The 26238-nt window shown below is 42.6% G+C and overlaps 1 protein-coding gene across 1 annotated transcript in view; it reads left to right on the top strand.

Annotated features, from left to right (window-relative positions):
* Nucleotides 1–26238, top strand: part of UNC119 (unc-119 lipid binding chaperone) — a 40023-nt gene that overhangs the window by 1303 nt on the left and 12482 nt on the right. The gene's annotated exons all lie outside the window — the stretch shown is intronic.

Here is a 26238-nt window from a genome sequence, read left to right as displayed (position 1 = left end):
ATTTGCACCAGGGCCTGTGAGCCTTTACATACGGTCCTGTATATGCCCTTTGAAGTACCAATTCTGCAGCAATGTGTTGTGCAATACCTCTGATATTCCTATTAGAAATCTCTAACTACTTGGACAACTGGGTGTGTCTGTACACTGATTGAATTGTATGAGCCTTGTGTAGGGTCATACCCCCAAGTGGTAACATCCAGGTAATCTATTCAGTTTCCAGGAAGAGTAAGAGAGGAACATGACAACACAGAGTTATAAGAGAATTTGTATATTATGGGGAATACAAGGACATGTCTGGGATGTGATGGGATTGTTTCAGCTGCAAAGATATGGATTTCAGCAAATCTCCTTCAGAGACAGTTGCCGAAAGTTCTGCTACAAATCTGCTGTGCGTGAACCTGCTGTAATATGACATGGGTATCGCCTATGACTCCTTTATATATAGTGATGTGCTCTGTGATACTTGCAATCGGAAGTCAGTATGTGCAGAAGGGCAATAGGATCGGTGCGAGATATTAACATCACATTTTATTCTCTTATATAAACCAAAAATAGTCAGATCTGATTATACTCCTAGAGGTCTAGGGCGCTGAGGTATTGGAGCTGTTTGTTGCTGTAACACTGGGGATACGCTTTAGTTGTGCTTTTGCTAACCCTTATTTGTGAGCTCAGGGCTTCCTTGGTCTTGTGGATGGCCAAAGCAGATGTATGAGAACTCCATCAAACAGCTCCTTATATCTCAGCTTCTGGGGAACTTGTCACTTGACAAGAATGAATTATCTACCGTCTAGGTATTTGGTGGAGTTTGGCTTTAAGTGATCGACATGATCAGTAAAATGGTTACGTGAAGAACACTTTTTAGGAAATGTCAGCGATCATTCTGTGTCTCACCTCTGGACCCCTGCTGATCAGAAAAATGAAGGAGCTGCATAGGTGGAAATGTGTGGATGAGGTCGATTTTTGGTGGGGTCTTCATTTAGATTATTACATTGTACATTGTTGTATAGTAACTTTTGTTGGGATTGTGCAGGAGGTTCTGTGATATGACAAATTAAAATTGGTTGTTTGCTAGAACTATGATGGCAAGGGGTTGGTCAGGAATTAGAAATTTATGGCCATGAATATTTGATATTTGGCCCAGCACCGATCAGTGGTAAGAGGCCTTTTCTGGTGCCCATAAAATATACCCTGGGGCAGAGGCAGTTGACTGTGGTCCTTGTATAGTTATGGGTGCCAGTACTGCAGCTCAGCTCCCATTGATCTGTTTATAGGCAAGCTGATCTGTGCAAGGGCCACCTGTCAGGCCCTACACCGATCAGATATTTATGGCCTATCCTAAGGTTATAAGGATAGGCCATATATTGCTAATCCCTGGGCAACTCCTGCAAGTAATCTATAAAGTATTGAGGTTTCACTCACTTGAAAAAGAAGCTATGAAGCTAATACTCTGTTCATCTGCCTTTGCTGTGGACCCTTATACTTCATGTGGGGGCACAGAGGGAGCCCTTACACTACACATGTAATGGCCCCCCACATGACGTATAATGCTCCCCCTAGTGTCCCAATATGTATTATAATGCTCCCCTCAGAGTATATTGGCCCTCACATTCAATAGAATGGCCCCAATATGTATTACAGTGGCCCCCACAAGTGTTGATGGAGACTCTAAACAACTCCATATTCTCTTAAATTATAAGTGATCCCTACTTTGGGGGTACTCAGTTGGGACGTTTTCTCACTAGGGGTTACTTCACTTGAAAAGATTAACACTGGTAAAGACCAATAGAATAGTGTTTTTTGTCTTTTTTTTTTCCAGTCTGTTACCCGTCCTAGTTAGACACTTCTCCTACACAACCGTCTTCCTCGTCGCTTTCACGATGATGATTTGAGCATTAAAGGGAGATAAAAGAGAGGAAGATTACTGTTTGTGTACCCCGGGGATCCGCGGATCTGATAGTGTAGTCAGTATTTTGTAACGTTTAATCTGCTGCATATTTCCTGTTGCTCAGATGTAATTGTTCACGGTTTAATGTGCCCCTTCCCCCTTCAGGCGTTGTATGGTAACTGCTTTGTTTTATTCGGCCTATGTTTCTGCTATACCTGTCACGGATATTTAATGCCATGTCGGCATATAGCTGTCGTGCTCCGTACAGTCACCTTGATGTCTATATGCAAAGAAGCAGGACAAACCCATTGGTCAAATCTGCAGGTAGCGTTGTCTTCTATGTGGGCCTTTGTGCCTAGTGCCAGGGGAGATTAAGGGATTACCCATACTAATCTGGTTGAGGGTTCCCATGCTATGTCAGAAGAGTTAAAGGATTTTCCTTTTATATACCAGCCCCCTGTATGGGTAATTTAATATACACGTGTCAGCTGAAGGAGGGACAAATGTATCCGAGGAAGAGACGTTCACAATCCTTACTGAAAGCTATTCAATTCCTTATAGAGATGAACGAATATACGCGATCGAATACCTCCGTCACATAGCCCCCGGGGCCAGGGATGGTGAGAGGGGCAGTAAAAATTCAAAGCCCTGGAAGTGTTTTTGCAATGGGAGCTATGCGACGGAGGTTTTCGATCAAGTACTGTATATTCGCTCATCTCTGCTTGTGTTATGTGACATGGAGTCAAAAATTTTTTTTCTTCTTTTCACTAGAATTTGAACTTTTTCTCTTTCTGGTTTATTATATCATGGCAAGCAAAGAAAGCTTAACTCCTTCTTCTGAGATGAGCGAGTACTGTTGGGATCAGCCGATCCAAACAGCACGCTCCATAGAAATGAATGGATGCACCTGGTACTTCCGTTTTGATGGCGGCTGGCCGCTTAACCCCCCGCGTGCCGGCTACGTCCATTCATTTCTATGCGAGCGTGCTGTTCAAATCGGCTGATCCGAACAGTACTCGCTCATCTCTAGTGTAGGTGTGCCTTGAGCTAGTGTTGCTCTGCTCTTGTATTGAGTGTTGGTTATAGGTGGTGTGGCGGTTTACCAGGCGAGGGGTAATATTTGGGTCTTCTGTTCTGGCGTCAGGTTCCTGCCCTCTCACCGTCATGTGGCACTGACTAGGCCAAGGGTGAGGCGGCTCAGGTGATGTCTCTGGTTGGCCATAGCAGTCACATGGCTCCTCGGTAGGGGGGCCTTACGCTGGTGTAGGAGTCATTTTTGCGTCTCCTGATTTTTAGTGTTACTTTGTAAGCGTTTTTGCTGTCGTACTTAGAAACTGATGGGGAGACAGAAATACTGCCCTACTACTGAACTGATAATGCCACAATCCACTGGACTTTGGGGAAATTTATCAATCCCGCTAAGCCAGAAAATTTATGATGTTGTGTCGCACCTTTGATGCAATTCTTTCAACACAAACCACTTCTGTGCTCCACTGGCCAAATTTTGAGCACATGGGTGGAGTGAGATGGGACGTCTTGGCCCAATCTTTTCGCGATAACTCAGGCCAGGTTTCTTGTCATAAATCACGCGTTCCCTGCGTCAGTCGGGGCTTTTATAAAGACTGGTGTATGGAACGCCAGTCCTAATAAGTCTGCCCCATTCTATGTAGTTGTGTAAATACATTTTGTATATTTTTCAATTGCATTACATACATTGCAGTGATGTTTGACTGCTATAAAGCCATTAAAGGGTTATTCCATCTCTACCTTTTACGGCTAAGATGAGGGTCTCTGCTAATACAGGCCTCTAACCCCAGCCCCGGCATATAAACAGTTACAGCATGTTTGCTAGACTTCATGATGTGCTAGTTATATATTATATAGTAAGTACTGTACAGGGAAGGCTTTGTGTCAGGACTTCCTCTTCGGATCTATGTGGTCATGTTGAGTATTAACCAATTTGTTTCCGCTCCCTTGGATTGCTTTATTCATACGGTTGCATCTTCCTTTCCTTTGTACTCCGGTCAGGCTTTTATAGTCAGGAAGCAGTAAAATGTGTTTTCAGCACATCTACGCTAAAAAGTTTTGTCTATTTAAAGAAGGTGTCTTGTCATTCACTGTAAAATGTAGGAGCCAGCAGGATACATAACCGGATGTAAACTGTATAATATGCTTGTAGTCTGTGTATCTGAGCTATTACCAGTCAGAAGTATACAGACTTTTCAGATGCCATTTATGGAGCCCTCACTCCTGTCCTAACAGGCATCATTCCTTGCCCTACACATGGAGTACGCCTCTGATCTCTCGTAGACTAATATGGAGCGGAGTGCTTCACAAAGGTACAGTGTGCCTTTACCCCAGCATTACCCAAAACTTAACATAGCTAGTATGGGGTCATACCTCCGGACATACTCAACAACAACTCCTCCTGGTGTACAGCACTTAAGTGTAACCGGTGTTCCGCCCATGGTTGTAGGAAACCCAGCGCTATACTCTTTACATTACCAATGGTTGCAGAACATACCTAACTAATAGTTGCATTTGAATCCAGGATCAATCAAATATAGTTTTTTGGGGTGCCATGCTTTCTTGGATGGTGACACTGGATATGGCCATTTCGGGTTTCTCACCTTGCTTGACTAAGGAATTTAGCCTTCACCTCCTTATACACGGAATGCTATACCTGCCCGAACACTGCTGTCTGTGGTTGGCCTTAGGTGAAAGGTCCTGGATTACCGTATTTTTCAGACTATAAGACGCACCTAGGTTTTAGAGGAGGAAAATAGGGAAAAAAATTTTTGAAGCAAAAACTGGTAAAATATTTAATATATGGGAGTTGTAGTTTTGCAACAGCTGCAAGGCCACATTGACAGTGACCCTGCAGCTGTACGGGGATGCATAGAGTGTTTTTTTTTTTTTTGCGGGGCCAGAAGTACTTTTTAGTTATACCATTTTGGGGAATATCTATTGCTTAGATCACCTTTTATTGAAAAAAAAACCCGGTGGTTTGATATATGATTTTCTACTTTTATATATATATTCTAGGGACAGGAGGTGATTTAGAACTTTTATTTATTTCCTATTTTTATTATATATTTTTAAAGCTTTTTTTTTTTTTTTTTTTTTTTTTTTTTACTATTTTATAGTAAAATAGCATCGCCCCTGCTGGCTTCATGCAGGGCAGAGGAGCGCAGCGATGTCTCAGGCCCCGGCGTCTATCACTTGCCGGCTTCCGCCTCTCTATTACAGCGGATGCCAGGCGCCACATTCGGCCTATAAGACGCACCCTTCTTTTCCCCCCAAATTTGGGGGGAAAAAACTGCGTCTTATAGTCCGAAAAATAAGTTTAGGTTCATAAGTTTAGGTTCATAGACCTAAGATCTAAGACTGCTTGGATGTGCCATAAGCTTCATCTAGCGCCCACTACCTGCAGAAGGTTTACACACTTTTTTTTTTTTTTTTTTTTTACCTGCTTGAGATAGCATTTTCCATCTGACGTCTATTCCCATACACAACTTTGTCTTCTGTTAGGAAAGTAAACAAACCTGACGATGGGAAGCTTCATGTTAATGGTGGTCTGTCTACATCAGTCACACTCTTACTATTACTGTTCATTGCACTCGTCCTATGTTGGATAAGAGCAACGGACATTAATAACGGTAGTGTGACCTTGCCCTTAACACTAATTTTAATACCCCATTATTTGTTCCCGCTACGGTTTGGGCTGATCTTTGTCATATTTGTGATCACATTAAAGGAAATTTATTTTTGGAGGTAAAACCAAATCTGACATGCTTTTAGTGAAGTTTTCAGACTGTTTTTTACTGTGATGAGCATTGATGGACTGAATTACATTGGATGCAGTTTTTGATAGTTCACATAAACTGAGGAATAAAACCCCCATACAGATGCTGTGATGTATATATGTAGTTCCTGTGCCAACACCGATGCTTCCGCAGTCTTGTTTACAGGCTGTCAGAGTTGGCATGACCATTCAGGATTCCCAGTGGTCACATGCCATGGTTGTGGCATTATTTCCAGAGCTTCTGTATAGGACCCTTTAAGTTGTACAAATAGTCCAGTGTTTAGGTTTCCTGAGCCCCAAGTGACCATTAAACAGTTTAGAATTATTGAAAAGTTTCTTGGCTATCAAATGGTCATGTGAGAGTTGGCATCAATGGTCGATCCTTAACATATGAGATGTACACACTGAGCCAGAAGCGGACAGCTCTGTACACTGTGTAGTAGCTACTCTGCTTTATTATAGCTCGGCTTCCATTTACTTGAGTGGGACCTGAGCCGTTGTACTTGACAGTCGCTGTTCAGATGGTGATGGCCGCAGCAGTGGGAATGGCAATTGTCGAAACAATAGGCATCAATACTAACTCATGGACAGCCCCTTTAATATAATTAGCTAATGTTAGTAACTCACTTGGTAAATTTGCATCATTGTAATTGGAAAACCTTAATTTTAAAGTTCATATTTTGTCCTAAATTCTTTATTTATGGAGCACATTAATTCCATGGTGCTGTGAATTATAATTCAGTGTTACAGTACTATATTCCATGGTGCTGTACACTTGAATTCCATAGTGTTATACAATATTGTATTGGAGTCCATGGTGCTTTATATTTGAGGTTTACATACAGTAAACAAAACAAGTACAATACTAACAGTGACCAATTGGCGCAGTGGGCTGGAGGGCACTGCCCACAAGGGTTTAGAATCTTTGAGGGAAAGGGGATCAAGGTTGGGTTGGGGGAAGAGGCTGTACAGTTGGTGATGTGACAGTAGTGTTATTGGAGGTTGTAGGCCTTCCAGAATAGGTGAGTCTTCAGGGCCTTCTTGAAGCTTGTGATTGTAGGGTTCAGTCTTATGTGTTGTGGTAAGGAGTTCCAGAGTATGGGGGATGCACGGGAGAATCTTGAGGATCTCTAGAATCCAATCTGCTTTCTTGATGAATAGACCCCCCCCCCCCCTTTCATTTTATAGCAAGTTTTGCCACATTGGTTTGACATTTGTTTTCTTGTTAATAGTTTTTGATGGAGTTTTTTGATGAATTGTGACCTTACATGAAACTGAGATGGTCACAGAATGTCCATTTTGGCACACAAAGTTGTGTGTAAAGTTGTAGTCTAAATCTTCAGTCCTTCAGTAGGATGTCACAGCTGAAGTGATGTAACAAAAAACTTGGACTGGGTTCACCACTCAGTATGCCCATTGGTGTTCTCTCCAGGCAGTTGAGTTGGAGTCTGGACCGATTTTGGGTGGAGACTCTAAATAATTGTAATTCTATTATACAATTGTCCATATACTTAGTTTTACATATTTACTTTCATAGAAATTCACTTACAAGATTTTTAATAATTTAGATTTTTACTGCTTCTGACCGACCACGGCCATTTGTGAAGGAGTCATTCGGCCTGTGGCAAATAGTTGAAAGTTTGGCCTGCCAACTCCACAGCCCTGGTGCTCTTGCACGTGACACCTTATGGTGGTCGTTCATACTCCAACCACACTGGAACATATTGCAATTTTTTTTTGTGCGGACTGACCCTCAACAGTGTAAATACACCAAGAACCCATTCTTACTGGAGGATTCTTATAATTCGATGGGTCAGTCTGACCCTGGACTGGCCTATCTTTTGGTAACTAGTAATGTATTTGGCGCAGTACGTAAGCGTTCTGTGTCCAGTTCATCGCGGCAGCTCTAAATTATTTGCTATCATTTCCATTGTATAACAAAAAGCATTCACATAAGCCGTTCATCATGCATAATAAAAATGGCTGGGTTGCTGGGATTAATATCTCGCTATTATTGTGCAGCCAGCCTGGAACATGTAGAGTCGGCATTTGAAGCGGAGCCTTGTACGTGATTAGCAGGATTTTGCATCTATACCTCCTCCTAAATCTACCCGCAAACACCTTCTTGAGAGTTATACAACTGGATTAATGTGGGGATTACTTGGAGCAAATTGTCGCTCATTTTAGCTTAATTAATTGCTTTGGCATTAGCAGACCATGGCATCAGACTTCATGGTGGGGGAGGTTGGCTTCAGTTCATTAAAATTCAGATAAACGTGACTGTGTATTGTTCTTGACGGCTGCTTGTCATGTATATTGGAGGCCGTATTATGAATCTTGAATTTCATAACTATATAAAATTATTCAAAAAAATTTTTTGTCGCTGTATATAAAGACACTTTTTCGTTGGTGTCACCTAGTAGATCCACCTGGCAGACGACCGTAGACAATAGGCCTGTAAATATCTAATCTGTTCGGCCATTGTCATGTTACTCTTTTCTACATGGAAATGTGTCTTTTACCAGTTCCTGATATCTCTTGTTCTCGAGGGATGTTCTCATAGATTCTCTATTTTTACTGTAAATCAAATTTCATTTTGAGGGTAGAACAGTAGTCACGCTCTGATGCTGTAACCAAGAGATAAGCAATGAATTATAGCGCTTTTATCATGAAAATCAGGTTCTCGCCGAGCCTGTCCTGCAGGAAGGTCAGCGTAGTTGTTAAAAATGCCGCTACTGCGTCTAATGTAATGCGGTAAAGGTTACCTGCCAAGTGGACGTACACCATTGTATTGAAGTTTCTGCTTTTTTTTTACTGAAACATGTGTATATAAAAAATATTTTCTAGTTATAAAATTGCATAAACCCATCCTTGTCCCTTTTTTTGTGACATGGGCAGGTTAGTCTATGCTATTTACATAGGCAGGCAGTCCTTGGGTAAGCAAACAAGGTAGTATTGCAACTTCTACTTCATGCTGCGTCATAAATAAATACTTACGTCTGACCATAAGTAGAGTTTACGTTCCTTTAAAGGGGGTATCCCATGAGTACAACCCCTGTGCATACATCCTATTAGGGTATAGAGACGTCAGAAGGTGATCAACCTCTCGGGGCGCCCCTCTATGAGCCAAAACAGAGGCAGGGAAATTAAAGGGAATGGGTTACATAGTTGTGTTTGGGAAAAGGAGCAATGTAACTGGGGGAAAAAAATCCTGTTGCTTTTAAAGGGAGTCTCTCAGCAGAATCCAGCGTATCAACCCAGCACCGCAGATAGGTTAGGGTCACCTGAATCAAATGGTGTCTCGCCCTTGTGAATTGCTGTTTCTGTTACTGAGTAGACATGAGCGGGTACTGTTCGGATCAGCCGATCCGAACAGCACGCACACATTGAAATGAATGGACGTAGCCGGCACGCGGGGGGTTAAGCGGCCGGCGTCAAAGCGGAAGTACCAGGTGCTTCCATTCATTTCAATGCATGCGTGCTGTTCGGATCGGCTGATCCAAACAGTACTCGCTCATCTCTAATACTGAGATATTGCTGTTTTTTGTCAATATGCAGCACAGCTCTTTTGAGCATTAAAGGGGTTCCTGCTTACCTCTTTGGAACAACAAAGCGATATATAGCGGCAGTAGAGGCACCAACACTGTAGGTTAGGGGTCCCCTTTAGAGATGAGCGAACAGTAAAATGTTCGAGATTCGTTTCGAGTAGCCCCTCAATATTCGACTACTCGACTCGAATATCGAATCCTATTATAGTCTATGGGGGGAAAATGCTCGTTTCAGGGGTAGGCAACGTTCGATCAAATTTCACTTACCAAGTCCGCGAGTGAGGGTCGGGCTGGATCCTCCGAGAAGTCTTCTCTGTGCGGCGTCTTCCGGCTCTGAATTCACTCTGCCAGGCATCGGGCCTGGGCAGAGCCGACTGCGCATGCCTGCACTACAAGCGGGCATGCGCAGTCGGCTCTGCCCAGGCCCGATGCCTGGCAGAGTGAATTCAGAGCCGGAAGATGCCGCGGGGAAGCATTCGGCCAATCAATGCTGATTCTGCATTGAACTTTTCCATTCGAATAGCGAGTGGTACTCGATCGAGTAGGTATTCAATCGAATACTATGGTATTCGAAATGCTCGTACTCGATCGAGTACCACTCGCTATTCGAATGGAAAAGTTTGATGCAGAACCAGCATTCATTGGCCGAATGCTATACAGTCGGCCAATCAACGCTGGTTCTTCTCTTGCCTTTAGAAGTCTTCTCCGTGCAGCTTCCCCGCGGCGTCTTCCGGCTCTTCATTCACTCTGCCAGGCATCGGGCCTGTCCAGAGCCGACTGCGCCTGTCCGCTTGTAGTGCGGGCATGCGCAGTCAGCTCTGCCCAGGCCCGATGCCTGGCAGAGTGAATTCAGAGCCGGAAGACCCGCGGGGACGCTGCACGGAGAAGACTGCACGGAGGATCCAGCCCGATCCTCACTCGCGGACTTGGTAAGTATAATTTGATCGAATGTTGCCTACGCCTGAAACGAGCATTTTCCCCCCATAGACTATAATAGGGTTTGATATTCGATTCGAGTAGTCGAATATTGAGGGGCTACTCGAAACGAATATCGAACCTCGAACATTTTACCGTTCGCTCATCTCTATTCTGTAGTACTTGTCACTACAAAGTATATTACAAAATGGCATGTTTGACAGTGATTAGGGGAAGAATATAGTGATACAGATGGGTAAATGCTGGTTAGGCCCGGTTCACATCCCTTTTTGGGCCATTCTCTTCCCCTCCCCACATGAAAAATGCAGAGATGAGTCCTGTAAGCAGCGCCTTTCTCTCTCGGAGCCATTATAGTCTATGGGGTCCACAGGTTTCCAAAGGTAACCGCTTTTTTTTTTTTTTTTTTTTTTATGCGGATTAAGCTTCCGTTCTGGGAGTCCGCTTGGGTACCCACATCCTCGAATGGAAACCCACATACAGATGTGAATTGGGCCTTATATACTACAGCCTACATAAGGTCTCTACTGATGAAAGTCACCATAGCAAATAACTGTGCGTTGGAGATTTGGCTTATCACGCCTTCTATATATTTCCCATATATTGCATAGATTATTAGTGGGAATGGCTGTTCATGCCCTAGTAGGTTGCAATCTGAAGCCTGTGGTATGTTATCCCTCCTTCCTCTAGCTCATAGCCGAAATGGAGTAGCGAACTAATCGCCCACTTTGCAGAAACGTAGCACTAAAGAAGAAAAAAAAAGCTGCGTTTTACAGTGCAAAATAGGAGAATCGGCACAATTGTGTGAACATAACCTAAAGGACACCTGGTTACTAGAAACCACTAAACCCCAAAATGAGTTGACCAAATGGATGAATCCAAGAAGCAGTGCACCCAAAAAGTTCTCTCTCCTGTAAACTGTTCTACATCAATCCTACTAAGCTACCGAAATGGTCTACATGGCTTCAGTAGTCTGAAAGATTGTCCCCGGGTTACACATTAATCCCTCTGCAGGAAATGCTCACATTTGTAGAAGGCTTATGTAATGGACCCTTTGGTGACCTTTCTATGTATAGTTGTGTCCTAATGTTACTGTTAGGTAATAGAACACTTGCTTTAGGAAATACTAACCACAATATAATATACAATGGGATATTGTCCGGTAAATGGAATTTTTGCCCATGCGAGCAGCTGGAAACCACCGTATTCCACATGTATGGCCTTAGGTAGGAGTCTAAAGTTGTCCATACACATTGGGTTTTAGGCAGTCTTCGCTTGTCTGAAATGTAATGTGATTGGTTGTACGGGCAACCGTCCCACACACTTGAAGAACCACCAACCTTTCGACAAACAAATTGCCTATCGTAGACAGGAAAATTAACAGATGAGTCATTTATTGCTAATCAAGTGCTGAAAACTGCAAATGACGGAAACTTGTGGGTGTGTTAGTAGTGCAGACACACATGGCCAAAATACTAAAATTGTCTGTCAGTCTAACCCATACACAATAGATGATGGAAAAAAAATCCAACACAAGGTCTTGGTTCTAACAAGCTTTAGTTAATGGTTGACTATATGGCATGAACTACTGTAGGTTTATGTACAACTACCCAATAGCAGACAATCCAAAATCTGACACTTTATCAAACAAAATCTAATGTGTATGGCTCGCTTAAGACTAGGTCCTCACTCTGGCCAAGTGTGCTCTGTATACTGTTTGTATACTGTTTATGTGCGTTCTACCCAGGAGGTAAATCACTGTGCATGTGTATAGGTTACTTAAAGGGGTATTCCCATAACCCTTGTTCACCGAACTGCAGGCTCTGTGCTCTGTTCACTTCCTGGTTTTCTTGGCACATTGGTAGGCGGGGTTTCACTTGCTCAGCTATCTGCTATGTTTGCAGTCAGTAATGAGGAATTGGTTGTAAATGCATTAACACAGTATGAGGCTGATGTAGTAGAGCTGGATTTGAGTCAGCTTGCATTACATACAGAGGTGACATACTCCTTATCTCAGCCCTTATCAGACAAATTGAATTAAACCAGAATCAGAAATGCCGGCGCTCTCACCTCCCTCTCCCCTATCTGAGGAGCTCTGTTACTTGTCAGACATAAACAGCTCAGAGCTGCTGCCGAGCACTCAGCCCCTCCCCCCCGAGAGCAGGGAGCTATGTCACTTGGGAACTGAGCAGATAAGCCTGTGGCCATAGAAATTGGGTGTAAACAATGAAGTGAATAAATTAAGATTACGGCAAACAAAGCAGTTTTGATAAAGCAATGCATTTAGGAAAAGTCTTAAATCCACATAAACTAGCAGTATAGATAGGATGCTTTTCATGGGACAACCCCTTTAAAGGTTACGGGAGAGAAGGAAGGGCATGATGGTTCAACATGTCACCCTGAATGTGAGCCATCTGTGCAGCATTGATAGAGCCCAGTCTGGGAATGGGTAACATTTAGTCCCTGGATAGCCCCTTTATCTGTGATGACTCTTTGGCACAAAATACTCAATACTCAGTGCAGCAAAGTAACTATTATGTTGCAGAGTCTTCATGCCTTCTTTGATCTAGCATTTTCTGGAGGGTGGTGCAATGATTTTTTTTTATTTATTTTTAAATATATAGGCATACCCCAATCGTGGACATTGGCTGTGCAGCAGGCGGGGTGTCCTTTTTGCAACTCTACAAGGAGAGTATCCTAAGCCTCAGCTGTGTGGTCTTATCAGTCTGAATCCCGAACGTTATCCAAAAGTTAGCAATGTGATCCTTTGCATGTAGCTGGAGAAGTAGAATCCCCTGTGATCTGAGCACAACTCCTGGGAGAACAGGGATCCCACTGTGTGGGGCTATCTCTTCCACCCTACAGGAAGGTTACTTAGCAAACTGCTAGACCAAGAGTCCTGCTGAACTCTGCTGTAGCCGAGCAGCTGATGTTATCTCCTGATGTGTATGGTCATGACTTGGCATTTAACTAGTTAACCGTAGTTGATCAAACCTTCATGGTGTGGCGCTTACCAGGTTGATGGCTGAAAGCTCACAGTGGTAGGACGGTGTGCCGAAGGAGCCGCATGTACCCACCTGCTTGGACCACAATGACAATGGGCAGGTGCCAATCCCACTTCAACCTACTTGAAACTTTGTTTATGCCCAAGAATTTTTCTCATAGGCCTTATTTTCAAGAGTGCATGAATGACATTCTCTCATTTTGTAAAGGGAATACAGAGGTCAAATGTGCTTCTGTTTTCATTCTTGGATTCGTGAAGCCAGAACTACAATGTTCATTTCCAAGAGTTGATTGTTTATAATCTTTCACGACTTTCTCTGCTTGTATCAGGGATGTAATGGACGCCTTGGTCCTTATTCACACATTCTAAGTCACTTCATCAGTTATTTTAAGCCAAAACAGGAGTGGAGACGACTCAGAGATAATATATAATAGAAAGATTTGCCCCTGTTCTGTTTTCAACTCTCTTGGTTTTGGCTTACAAGCTATGATGACCAAAACACTGATGTCTGAATAAGGACGAATAGAATGGTCTGTAGATGCACTGGGTTTATCATCCTTGGTAGTAATGTACCGTCACTCGGTCTAGTTCTTTGGCGCACAGAAAAAGCTTCTCGCCGCCATAACACATCCAGCGTATAACATATCCAGCGCCGGTCTGTGATAAATGAGGTGCTGAGTGAAGAGTAACTTCCTCTCGAGAAAGGTGCATGTATGTTTTGGCATGAAGTTTAAGGGGGCGTTCACACTACTGTTGGTGACATCAACAGTGCTTGTAGCTATTGTCCGTTACAAGATTTTAGCAATGGAGACTAGCTGAGTCGCGAGTCGTCTGTTAAAATTTCCATTCATTTCAATGTGTCTTTATTTTGTGTCCGTTTACACCCAAGTCCGTGTTTTTTTTTTGTTTTTTTTTTTTTTTTTTTCCAGCAGACAAAAAAATTCTACATGCAGGACTTCTGTCAGTTTTTTTATTTTATTTTTATTTATTTATTTTTTAAACAGACTCCTTCATAACGCAATCCAACACTAGTGTTAACCCTATCTAAGTCAAAACTAGGAAGGCATGTAAAAGAAATTAGCAGAATAGCACCTGCCATTGATATTTTTTTGACATTATAATCCACACTTGGTTTTGGCTTACTGCATGTAAAAACCTGAAAACGTAAATTCATGCTCACTCAGAAACCACACCAGGGCCATGCAGGACATACACACTGAAGTAATAACATGAATAAAGTATTTGGTCTGTGATAGAAACTTCCTATTTAGCTCTAGCCTCAGCTTAAATGGGATCTTTCACGTCCTCTGGCACCTGCAATATTAAATACCACTAGAAAGCTGATCTGAATTCAGAGTACTGTCATCTTTCCCTATGCGCCCCCGGGTGCATGAGATATCGCTGCTATTAGTCTCAGCACCGAGGTCTTTCCACTGTCAGAAGGGTGAATTGTCAGAGGGGTCATTCTTTACCTTATGAAAAAACAAGATTGTGAAGCTCAAACCACACTGGAACGACCTGTGTATATGGAATCCATACAAGCAGAAACAGGGCTGCACGGAGTACTCCCCCGGACTGATGCTCGGGGTAAACACGCAATTCGTACCAAAGGAAAAATTTACTCTAGCATGCCAAAACTGATAAAAGTTAACTTTTACTAGATACGATTAAAATCATTATATGAACAAGGATCCAGGCATATAAGTAAAAAAAAAAAAGAGCTTACTCGTTTCGGGTGTTATTGAACATCCCTTCACATGACTAAGGGATCGTTCATTAACGCCTGAAACGCGCAAGGTCTTTTTTTACTTGTATGCCTGGATCCTTGTTCATATATTCTTAATTCTCAGCATCATCGATGTAAGGTAAAGGCCTGCCCTTCTGACAGTGAAGGAATATCTGTGGCGAAACAAACAGCAGCAATATGTCTGGCACCCGGGTACGTACTATCAAAGCTGACAGTCCTCTATCTGCCTAAGCTCTTGTTCACTCATCTCCACAGACATGTCATCTGATAATGTTATGTGCAGTCTGTTTCAAGATGAATATCGCAGAGATTTCAGAGTAAAAGTCAGTTTAGTAGTGGAAAGAGGAGGCATTGAGTGACACATTACAATAATAAAATTATGTATGCCACTTTAGTAGATTTGGAGAATAAGCAGTAGGTAGTCTTATGTAAATGAGGCAGTTGGTGCACTGGAGGCGGAGCTTCAGCTCCCTGGAGCACTTCTGATGCTAATCTGACTCTTACCATCTTCTGCCTGCACCGCCCCATCAAGTACATCTTCCTACTGTTATGACCTAATCTATCCTACCTGAGTAGACAGAGCCAGGGCTGAAGGTCCATCCCCCAGTGCACCAACTCCCTCATTTTCATAAGACTTGTCCACCAAGTCTTCAAAAGTGACCTCCATAACAAAGGTGCAGTCTTTCTCTGCAATCTGTTGTTAAGGGTTGAACATGCTCTGGGAAGGTGACAGATTCCCCGTATAATTCTGTATATGCTACGTTTACAATGTTTATTAATATATGGGCCATGAGAACTGTCATCCAAATCAGTAGTTGGATTTTAACATTGACTGTGTATACTATGTTCTGTGGTTGCATAAATCAGTAGTATTTGTGAGTAACGGATCTTATTAGGATAAGTGTTCTCTTTCTCACTCTGTTCCCACACGTTCTCTTCCTGGATTGCTGTGTGTGTATATATTTAAAAAAAAAAAATAAAAAATCCCACAATTTATTATAAACTAAAGAAAATAAAACAAAGCAAAAAGAGTAAATGATTAACAGGAATGAGTGGCATGCAGCTGCAATTTCTGGGTTAGCATGTTGTGAGAAAATTATATGCAACAGGATGAAATATGGGTCAGTTCACATGTGAACAAAGGGGCGGATTTTGAAAGCAGATTTCTCTTCAAAATCCGTCCCTTTACAATGGTGGTCTATGCAGACCGCCGGGCTTCTTTTTTCCGCTAGCGGCGGGCTGCTGCTAGTGGAGAAAAGAAGCGACATGTCCTTTCTTCAGGCGGAAGCCGCGGCGCGCTGGGCCGCGGCTTCCGCCTAGCGGCAGCACCCTCCACTTCGGCTCATTTATTTGAGCCGACATAGGAGGGGAAAGCCGTGACCGCGATTGTCGTGGCAGGCGGGTTTTGACCAGAGAAAGACGCGGCGAGCCGCCTCTCTCTCTCTGTGTCAAAACCCGCGCGGACCCCCCAACGTGTGAACTAGCCCTAGGATGCAAGAACAAAGACCTGGCAGAACTACATGTACTATATATCTACATATATGCCATCTAGGAAAAGTTAGCCGTATTATATTTTGCCAATTTTCCCAGTTTTAGTGCATGCATTTAGGCTCCGTTTCCACGGAGTAACGCGCCGCTCATTTAGACACATAAACACGTGTCAGAGCGAGGCGCTTCAAAACAGATCCCATTGATTTCAATGGGTGCCGGCTTACGCGCGCTACACATTGAAATCAATGGAAGGCTATATAACTCATTGATTTCAAGATGTAACGCGCGTTTACGTGTCTAAATGAGCGGCGCGTTACTCTGGTGGAACAGAGCTTTAAGCTGCATTATAAAGTTCTGTAAAGCCCATCCCAAACTTGTAAGCGCAGGTCATTTTACGCAATGCCAGGACAGGACTTGCGTAGTAAAAATTTCAAGATCAAATTGTAGAAAAAATTTCACGGTAGGTATATAGAAAATTAACTTTATATAAAAAATAACTTTTTATTGTAATCAAAAAATAAAAATGTTACATAGTAACATAGTAACTTTAGTAATATCAGGTTGGTTAAGATCTAACAAAGCTACGCGTTTCGGGAACGCTATGTCCCTCCCTCTTGGCTTAAACATCCCTCAACTGTTTCCTTATAAAACAAACCAGCCTTTCCTCTCGAACCATTTTTCTGACCCGTACATGTAATTTACATATATCTTCATCTCAAAACATCTTTCACAATATTATAATATACATCATATTATACACCATTAACCCTATGATATTAAAGGACGTGTTCCAAGATTTGTTTTATACAACATTAATACATTACCGCATAAAAAAAGCAATATATCTGAACGTGATCAACAAAAAATAAATTTATCAACATGATACTCTACATAAGTAAGTAAATCATACAGGACAGGACTTAGTCTGTGGTTTGTGGTCTGAGGCTTGGTTGCCATCTTGCTCTGGAATTTCTTGCCAGATGTGATGTCCCAGATCTCTTCTGCTGAGGCTGCTGACTGACCAAGTGACCGCTGAGGCAGCCTCAGTAAGGGAACCAGGGATGTCAAAGATAGTGACATTCCCGGTTCGCTTCCTTAAGACGCTGATTTTCCTCAGCAGTCTCATGCCTTGGGAACTTCTACCAAACTTCTTACCAAACATACCCTCAAAGAACTCCTATTTCAGTAAAGTGGCAGTATAGGTGGGTCTTTAGCTTAAAGCGATTTACCCTGGCCCAAATGCATGTCTCATATTGATGATGTATCCACAGGATAGGTCTGCAATATCTGATCTGTGGAGTTCGCTCCTATTGCTTAAATAGGAGCATATGGTTTCCTATTCCTATGGATAGGTCATCTGTATGAAACATGCATTTGGGGACGGAAAACCCTTTTAAGCTAAGGCCCTACGTAGCGGGCCAAAGCAACAAAAAAAAAAAACTGCAGGGAAAAAAAATGTGGCGGCAACGCATCGTGGTTTTTCCTGCAACACTTTTCACAAAAGTCCCGGTGTCTTTCTGCTTCCATTATACCTATAGGGAATCCACCAGCGTTTCCGTAGTTAAAATTGACATTTCTGCTGTGTGTATTTTTCGGCAATGCCTTGATGGGATTGGCTAGAATCCTATCCAGTTCGCAGTGAATGTAAAAAGCCGCGTGGGGTCTGGCCTAAATGAAGATAAATTAGAAAAGTGCTTTATTATGCTCTTAGGAAGCAAAAGAAAAGTAGAGTGCAATGGAGGCCATAGCCTTAGACGGCAAAGGAAGTCTTGATGTCATCGATGGGATCCCGAAAGCTCGCAAAGTCAGCATTTTTAGTTAGCCATTAATAAAGGTATCAACTACTGAAGACTGCTCAAAAAATGTAACTTTTTTTTTTTTATATTTCATATCCACTGGCTAAGACAGTACAAAGATATTTTTCCTTATACTTCTCTTCATTTCCATATATCTTCTATAAAGTATGTAATTCACCAGAATCTCACCTGTTACTACCCATCAATTCAGGTAGTAGGGGAGCACCCTGGAGACCACAGACCCTCTATTCTGTCCATTAAATGAATTCATAGCTTTTCCTTTGTAGACGGTGCCTCCTCCAAGCAGTTGTTCTCAATATTTGATAAAAAGGGAATGGAACAGAAAGCAGACGGCTCAGTTTCCTGTGTAGTAGCAGAACTGAGTGACTGCAGCTTTGTTCCCATTCATAGTGAATGAGAACTGATCTGTAGTACATGTTCTGGCCACTACACAGAACAATGCTGTCTGCTTTCTGCTCCATTCTCTGTAACAGCTAATTGATGGGGTGTCTTTTAGACTCTTCACCATTGAGGATGGTATATATTTGGGATATTCCCATGTACATAGTTTTTTTTTTTTTTTTAATTTGTAGATAATTAACAGTTAAACATTTTTGCAAATATAAGTAATAAAAAATTTTGCAGAGTTTTAAAGATTTTCTCTATCTTGTGGTCGCAGTCTGTTGTCTTGATCATTTGCCAGTGGATACGACCATGAATGTAGGAACTTTATAAGGTCAGAAAATCAGCCATGATTACTTTATTGTGGACGAAATATCGTCTCATATGTATTGTCCCTGCCTGATAACCCAGGTACAATAAGAAAATCATAGCTGGGTTCCGGACAAGTCCCAGACCATTAGAAAGTTTCTGCATTAGTGGTCGTATTCATTGGCAACCAATCAAGATAACAGACTGTCACCACTAAGAAAGTTAGAGAAAATCTTTAAAACTTTGCAGAATTTTTTATTACTTATATTTGCAAAAATGTTTAACTTTTAATTATCTACAAATATGGATATGATCATGTACATGGGAATACCCCTTTAATATGTTTAGCCCAGGAAACCCCTTTATCCACTTGTACGTACATGTAGGGTGCCAGCTTAAAGGTCCTGTCTACAGGAGTAGGTTGGTCATTGACTGCCAGAGTCAGCTGGGACATGAAGGAGCAGTGCTGGTGCTGTGCAGTGAATACAGGAAGCAGCAGAACTGCTGACTCTTTTGGACCCTGTGATCATCTGCCTGCTGGCTGACTCCTGGCACAGGTTCTTAGAAGACCCAGATCAGCTCTGCTATTGACTGACTGTCAGTAAGGTTTCATGCATGTGACTGTGTGCTTTGTCAGGCCTGGTTCACATCTGCGTTCAGGGATTCTTTTTCTGAGAAAAGTGTTGCAAGCAGCACTTTCCTCTCTGCATTTTTCATGCGGAAACCACACAGACCCCATTAGTCTATGGGGTCCATGGGTTTCCTAAGACAACCACTTTTTTTTTTTTTTTTTTTAATGTGGATTAGGTTTTCCCAAGTGGACCCCTGAACGGAAACCCATGCACACATGTGAACCGGGCCTCAGTGTACTAGTCGTGTACACCTTACCTTGTATGATCACAGCCCTTGTATGTGGCCATGAGCCAGAGTAAAAATCAGGACCAGTCCTATACCAGTCCATTTTGCAGCCTGGGCTCACCAACAGCAGTGAATGGGGCCATGGAGGCCTGGCCGACGCACGGATGTCATCTATATACCGTCCTTGCTGTTTAATCACGGCCTGGCTACATGTACCATCATGTGCGTGTATCCTAATGGGGCAGTCTGCAGATTTGTGGAGCGAAAAAAGGATATTATATAAAATAGGGAATCCATTTTAATTCGCCTTCTATAAATTGTTACCCCGAATACCCCAGGAAGACAGTAACGTAACGCTAGGTTCACACCTGCGTTTGGGTCTCCGTTCTGTGGTTTCCGTCTTCTGCATGCAAGAAGACGGAAACCACAGACTGGGTGCGGCGGTGAGCGTTTTATGCTCTCCGCAGCGAAACCGTTTTTTTTTTAAATCCGGACACAGAGTACTGCATGTCCGTCTCTGTGTCCGGATTAAAAAACCCGGTTTCACGGCAGAGAGCGTAAAACGCTCACCGCCGGACAGCTTTCTCACCCATTCAAATTAATGGGTGAGAGAGTCCTGCAGGTTTCCGTCTCCTGCCTCTGTTTTGTGCAGGAAACGGAAACCTGCAGAACGGAGACCGGGCGCAGATGTGACCGAGCCCTTAGCAGAATAATTGCAAAATTGATGAAACCCGGTTGTCAGATTGGTTGATCTCTTCCATAGCTGGCAACGGTCACTATTCAGGTTACAGATTCTGCAGGATAAGTGTCCTGGTAATTTTTGGGTCACTGAGCTTCCAGTATTGCATTTTTCCAGCAGTGCCCAGGATCTGTACAGGAATATAGGAAACCGTACGTGTAATAAGACATTATAGGCGGGCGCTAATGTCCCCACTTAGTGCATTTGTGTGTATTTCGCATTAACATATGTGAGCATCCTTTTGTTTTCCTGTGATCTGCTAGAATGCTTCTCCTCGGAGCTGTCTCCCGGAGGGGGCAGGCGGCGCCCGGGCCGTGCACTGAGGAGGGGCGGCAGATCTTTTCCGTTCCGTGATCTACCAACACTGTTACCATGGCAACAAATACTGCCAGGATAGGGGACGGAGTGGTTGCTATGGTGTCATGAGCGCAGAAATTCTGTCGGAAAAGATTTAATAATTAACCCGATCTCATGTAAACACGAAATGTGTATTTTGAGGTGTTTAAGGTCCCCCTAATACCTGTCTATAGAGTCTGATGTCTGCATTTCTATGGTCAGACTATGGAGGTTGAGGCCTAGCCTTGTCCACAAACACGAGACAGACGGCACACGGGGCCTGTGTTGGTAGGAAGGGTTCCCGTCCTCTGGAAGGCTGTTGTATATGGGCTCCATTGTCCCGTACGGTCTATAATGCACCAGCGCTCTAGAAGAAGTGGTCTTATTAGGCCTCATCCACCCCCGCTGCTTTGTGGCTTCAAATCGGATTATGACACTTCTTGAAAGCTTGGCAGCTGGACAGAAATCTCCTTATCTTACTCCTTCCTTCTTGTAAAGAAGCAAGCATGATCCCTAACCCAGAGGGCTTGGTTACTGAGAAAAATTAACTATTTTACACCTTCCTTCCCAAGACTCGCTTCTTTCTTAAGTAGCCAATACACTCTAGAATTGCATCGGGTCCAAACCACCAATTGCAATGGGTTCACGTGGCCATTTAATGTGTATGGTGGCTCTCTCTCCATGGCCGATGTTGTTAGGTTATCCTTGCCAATGTTTAAGTCCTGTGGTGCCGTAGTGGTGTCTCTCTGCCGAGTTCTTGCCCCTTTTTGGCCTATGGACGTGGAGACCTCTTCTTTCTTGTGACGTGATCATAAAATGTGCTGCTTACGCCCTGTTTTCAGACATAATCCCCTCATAAAGTGCTCAATTCACACGTAAAATGTCTGGGCGGGAGATTAGCCAGCTCTTATGGGAGTTTTTTTTTTTTTTTTCTGGAGCCTGTCTGACTCTCTGGGAGAGTTGCGACATGTATGTGTGAGGACTCGTTCACATCTGCGCCCGGTCTCCGTTCTGCAGGTTTCAGTTTCCTGCACAAAACAGAGGCAGGAGACGGAAACCTGCAGGACTCTTTCATAACCATTCATTTGAATGGGTTTGAAAGCTGTCCGGCCGTGAGCGCCGGTGAGCGTTTTATGCTCTCCGCCGTGAAACCATTTTTTAAAATCCGGACACAGTCGGACATGCAGTACTCTGTGTCCAGTTTAAATAAACCGGTTTCGCAGCGGAGAGCAAAAAACGCTCATGGCCGGACCCGGTCTGTGGTTTCCGTCTTCTTGCATGCAGAAGACGGAAACCACAGAACGGAGACCCGAACGCAGGTGTGAACCTAGCGTTAGATTTCTAGTGCTCAAACCTGCTAGTAAGTGGCTTCTCCCCACTGCCACGCCACTAAACATGTATGTTCACTGAAAAAGTGTGAGGGTGTCTGGTAAGATCGGTGCCTGCACCTAATATATAATCACTGTTTATATAATACGTTTTTGTTTTTTTTTAAATATAGATTGTGAGCCCCACATAGAGCTCACAATTTACATTTTTTTCCCTATCAGTATGTCTTTGGAATATGGGATGGGGGACGGGGAGAACATACAAACTCCTTGCAGATGGTTTTATGCCCTTGGCAGGATTTGAACACCAGGACTCCAGTGCTGCAAGGCTTCAGTGCTAACCACTGAGCCACCATGTGGCCCCATATAATACGGTTTGTGCTCCCAGTTTTCCCTTTCACTGCTTTAGGGGCCATTCACACGGTGGAAAATAAAGAGGAATTCCTCTTAATTTTCTGGCCGCTGGCTCCCACAGAGAAATACAAAGCATCGGTATTCCATTGCAGCTTTCTGCAGATGATCAGGCCTATCATCTGTGGAGTGTCTCGAGCTATGGATTCCATGAAAAATATTTTATATATATATATATATATATATATATATATATATATATATATATATATATATATATATATATATATATATATATATATATAATTTTTTTTTTTTTTTGTGCCCTGCTATGATTTCTGCCTCCCATTGTTTTCAGAATCCTGGGGAAATCTGCTTCCAAATCGGCATCGAAGATTGGGAAAAGCAGATAAGTTTAAGGGTAGTATTCACATGTAGAAATCATATGCCACTTGACGAGGTTCATGGATCAATGTGCGCGTGTAGATCATTTGTATGTATATTTATAGTATGAGACTAAAACATGTGTAGCGGAGACAACAAGCCTGGTTTCATCATATCAGTGCAATAGGAATCCCATGTGAGCTTACGCCCGGCGTCTTTTGGGAATCTTACAAAAATAGTTCATAGATCAGACGTGTATGGTTTCTAAAAACGCACTGCCTGGTCTTCTGGGATTTACTGAGCCTGCACATGGAAATTATTTGCAATGTATTATTGATCATTGCATTGTACGCTAGGTTCACACCAGGTTTCTATTTTTTTTGAGTCCCTTTGTGGACCCGAAAAACAGAAACCCAATCCAATTAAAAAGCAGTTACCTGTGGAAATTTGCCGACCACATAGACTATAATGGTGTCTGATTCCCGTTGTATGACCAAAGATGGAATGGAGTCACTTTGCACAGCTAGAAGTTGCAGTAGCTTCACCCTCAGGAGCATAAACTCCATTCCCTGAAACAGTTGCAGGGCAAGATCTTTGACCGAAACTTCATCACGTGATCAAAGTCACTGTTTAACCCTATCCTAAAGAGTTCTTATGCTGCACCTATGGCTCTAGTGTACAGTCTCATTCCTTTCACTGTCAAGTCGTCCGGTGATGGGTTTTCAGCATCCTGCCCACGTCACCCTTGTTGTGACAACCATGCTTGGTAACTGTCTATTGTTGCTATTTTCGCTATAGGTTTTACTGGCCTCTGCCTTGGTCTTCAGTGTCGCTATACATTATACATTGCAGGGTAAAGACATTTTCCTTCCACAAGAGGTGCCTGGTAACTGTGGGTCTCTCCACTGGGACTTTCACTTTTCTTGCAAACAGAAGTGTACAGACGCCCATTAACCAATTCTCAGTTGCCGCACTCTTGGATATCTATAAAGTTACAGTAATAGATCAGCGCTGCAGACATAGGATGCTTTTCATTTATATCTGAGACTTATGGTGGCCATACACCTTAGCCAGCAGTCAGATGAATGATCATTCAGTAGGAAGAGGGTGATATGTTGCTTCCAAACACCTTCTTGGCCGCCCAACGCTATTGAAAACAAAAGGCATGCTGAATCCAACATGCCCAGACTTCTGATGTAATGGAATCAGTTAGAATGTAAAATTTCAGGTATGGGTGGCTAAAATTACCGGTGTATGGTTCAAGAGCAAAGTCGCAAGTAGGGTTGAGCCGATCTTGAGATTTCAAGATCTATTTTAAAATCCGATTTCCGATCATTTTCCAGCCGAACTTGATCGTGAAATTTGCTTGATCGCCGATCGGAATCTGATCTTTTCCGATCCTGATCCTCAATTCTAGTCAATGCTTCTCTATGGGAAAAGTCACTTTTAGGGGTTGAGCCGATCTTGAGATAACCTCCAATCTCGATCCCACTGGAAAAGATGGTCTGATTTCCGATTGTGAAATTTACTCAATCGCCGATCGGAATCCGATCTTTCCCAATCGCTCAACCCTAGTCGCAAGCAATCTGCTAAAATTGGCCAATCTTACAAAACAGACTCCTTGGTTGACTAGTTTATTCTGGAAGGTTTGATGGGATCATTCATAGGAATCATGCAAGATGGCTGTCAGCCGAACACTGTCTAATGTGTATTAGACGTAGCCAGTTTAGACTTCCAGTTTCAGATTTCCTTGCCCCTGGGTTATGATGTTTGCTGCTCCAAAGAAGTTCTTATAAATAATTTTTGCAAATTTCTCAGAATTGTCTTTTATTTGTTTTTGGGCAGGGCTGTGGAGATGGGGAGTCGGGAACAATACAGGATGGAATTGGATTGGGGGGGGGGGGGTGAGGTATCGACATTTTATTACTAAGTGGAAGGGTTAAGATATAGATTTAACTGGGGAAAAAAATTGTGTGTGTGTGTATATAACATATATATATATATATATATATATATATATATATATATGTGTGTGTATGTATGTATGTGTATATATATATATATATATATATATATATATATATATATATATATAATAAAAAAATATATTTAACAGGATATACTGTGGACGCGTTTCATTCTTGTATCCCAGACATAAATGCAAAATCATGTCTTTGTGCCCTAGACCTCATGGTATAATTTTATTTTTCATGCTTTATATGTAAAAAAAAATTTTTTTTCTAATGTTGCGTCATGCTGAAACATTTCTTGGGTAGAAAAAAAAAAAAAAGTATGTGGAGTACATGGCCAACGTTCCTCTTTTCGTCATATTGTTAACCATACTACTTCTACCTTCCTGCTTTCTTTCTGTGTACTGAATGATGGCTGACAAACCACACATGCATATAGGGATGAGGCTGGTGTAGTAGGGGCTGCTTACCTGCGTTTTTAGGAAAAGGAGCTGACAGACTATTGTGGAATCCTGGCAACCCGTAATCCACTTCTATTTTAGGAATGCCATTTTAATGAAGCTGTAAAGCTGCTTATCCATAGTGTGGTTTTAGTCAATCAGCATTACACATAACACAGCCCGCGCGTGCACTCCGGCTAACCATGGTCTTACTAAAGCACCCACTACTCAAGGGTAGATTTCTAATTCTCTTAATGTGAAGATTTCCATGGAGCATTTTAAGGCTGAATTTATTACATTGGGCGAACGTTGACTCTACATTTCCTATAGGTCTTCTACCTGTTCTGTCATAGAAAGCTTGTATGTTCTATAAGTGTATGTCTTGTGTTGCTCTGTTGAGATCTGGAGATAATGGTGATGGGACTTCTGTTCCTTTGAGAGTTACATAAGCGAGCTCTCCTACTGATGATACACAAGTCTCCAGTGTTTTTTACGGATGTGACCATAAAAGTAATTCACAGCAGGGTTATGGAGTTGGTAGGCCAAACCACCGACACCTACTGCTCTAAACTTCCGCGGTCTGGCTTGGCCTCTCTCATAAATGGTAACTGTTGGGGTCAGTCAGAAAGTGCAAAGCTCCTCTGAGGCTAGGTTCGCACCAGCGCTCGCTCTACGTTTGGTGTTTCCATCCCTGAACCCTCTTAAAAAAAACTTTTTAAAAAAATGCATGCAGTCCTGCAAGCTGGACTTTTCTCTCCAGATTTTTTGGGTGAAAACCCAGCAGACCCCCATTACTCTATGGGGTCTGCCAATTTTTGCAAGTAACTGCTTTTTAAGCAGAATAGCTTTCCTTTTTTCGGGTACCCAAGTGGACCCAAAGAAGGGAAAACCGAAAGCTAGTGTGACAGTCAT

Source organism: Leptodactylus fuscus, chromosome 2, assembly GCF_031893055.1.
Source record: "Leptodactylus fuscus isolate aLepFus1 chromosome 2, aLepFus1.hap2, whole genome shotgun sequence".
Classification (NCBI taxonomy): domain Eukaryota; kingdom Metazoa; phylum Chordata; class Amphibia; order Anura; family Leptodactylidae; genus Leptodactylus; species Leptodactylus fuscus.
This window is presented reverse-complemented; position numbering and strand designations above follow the sequence as displayed.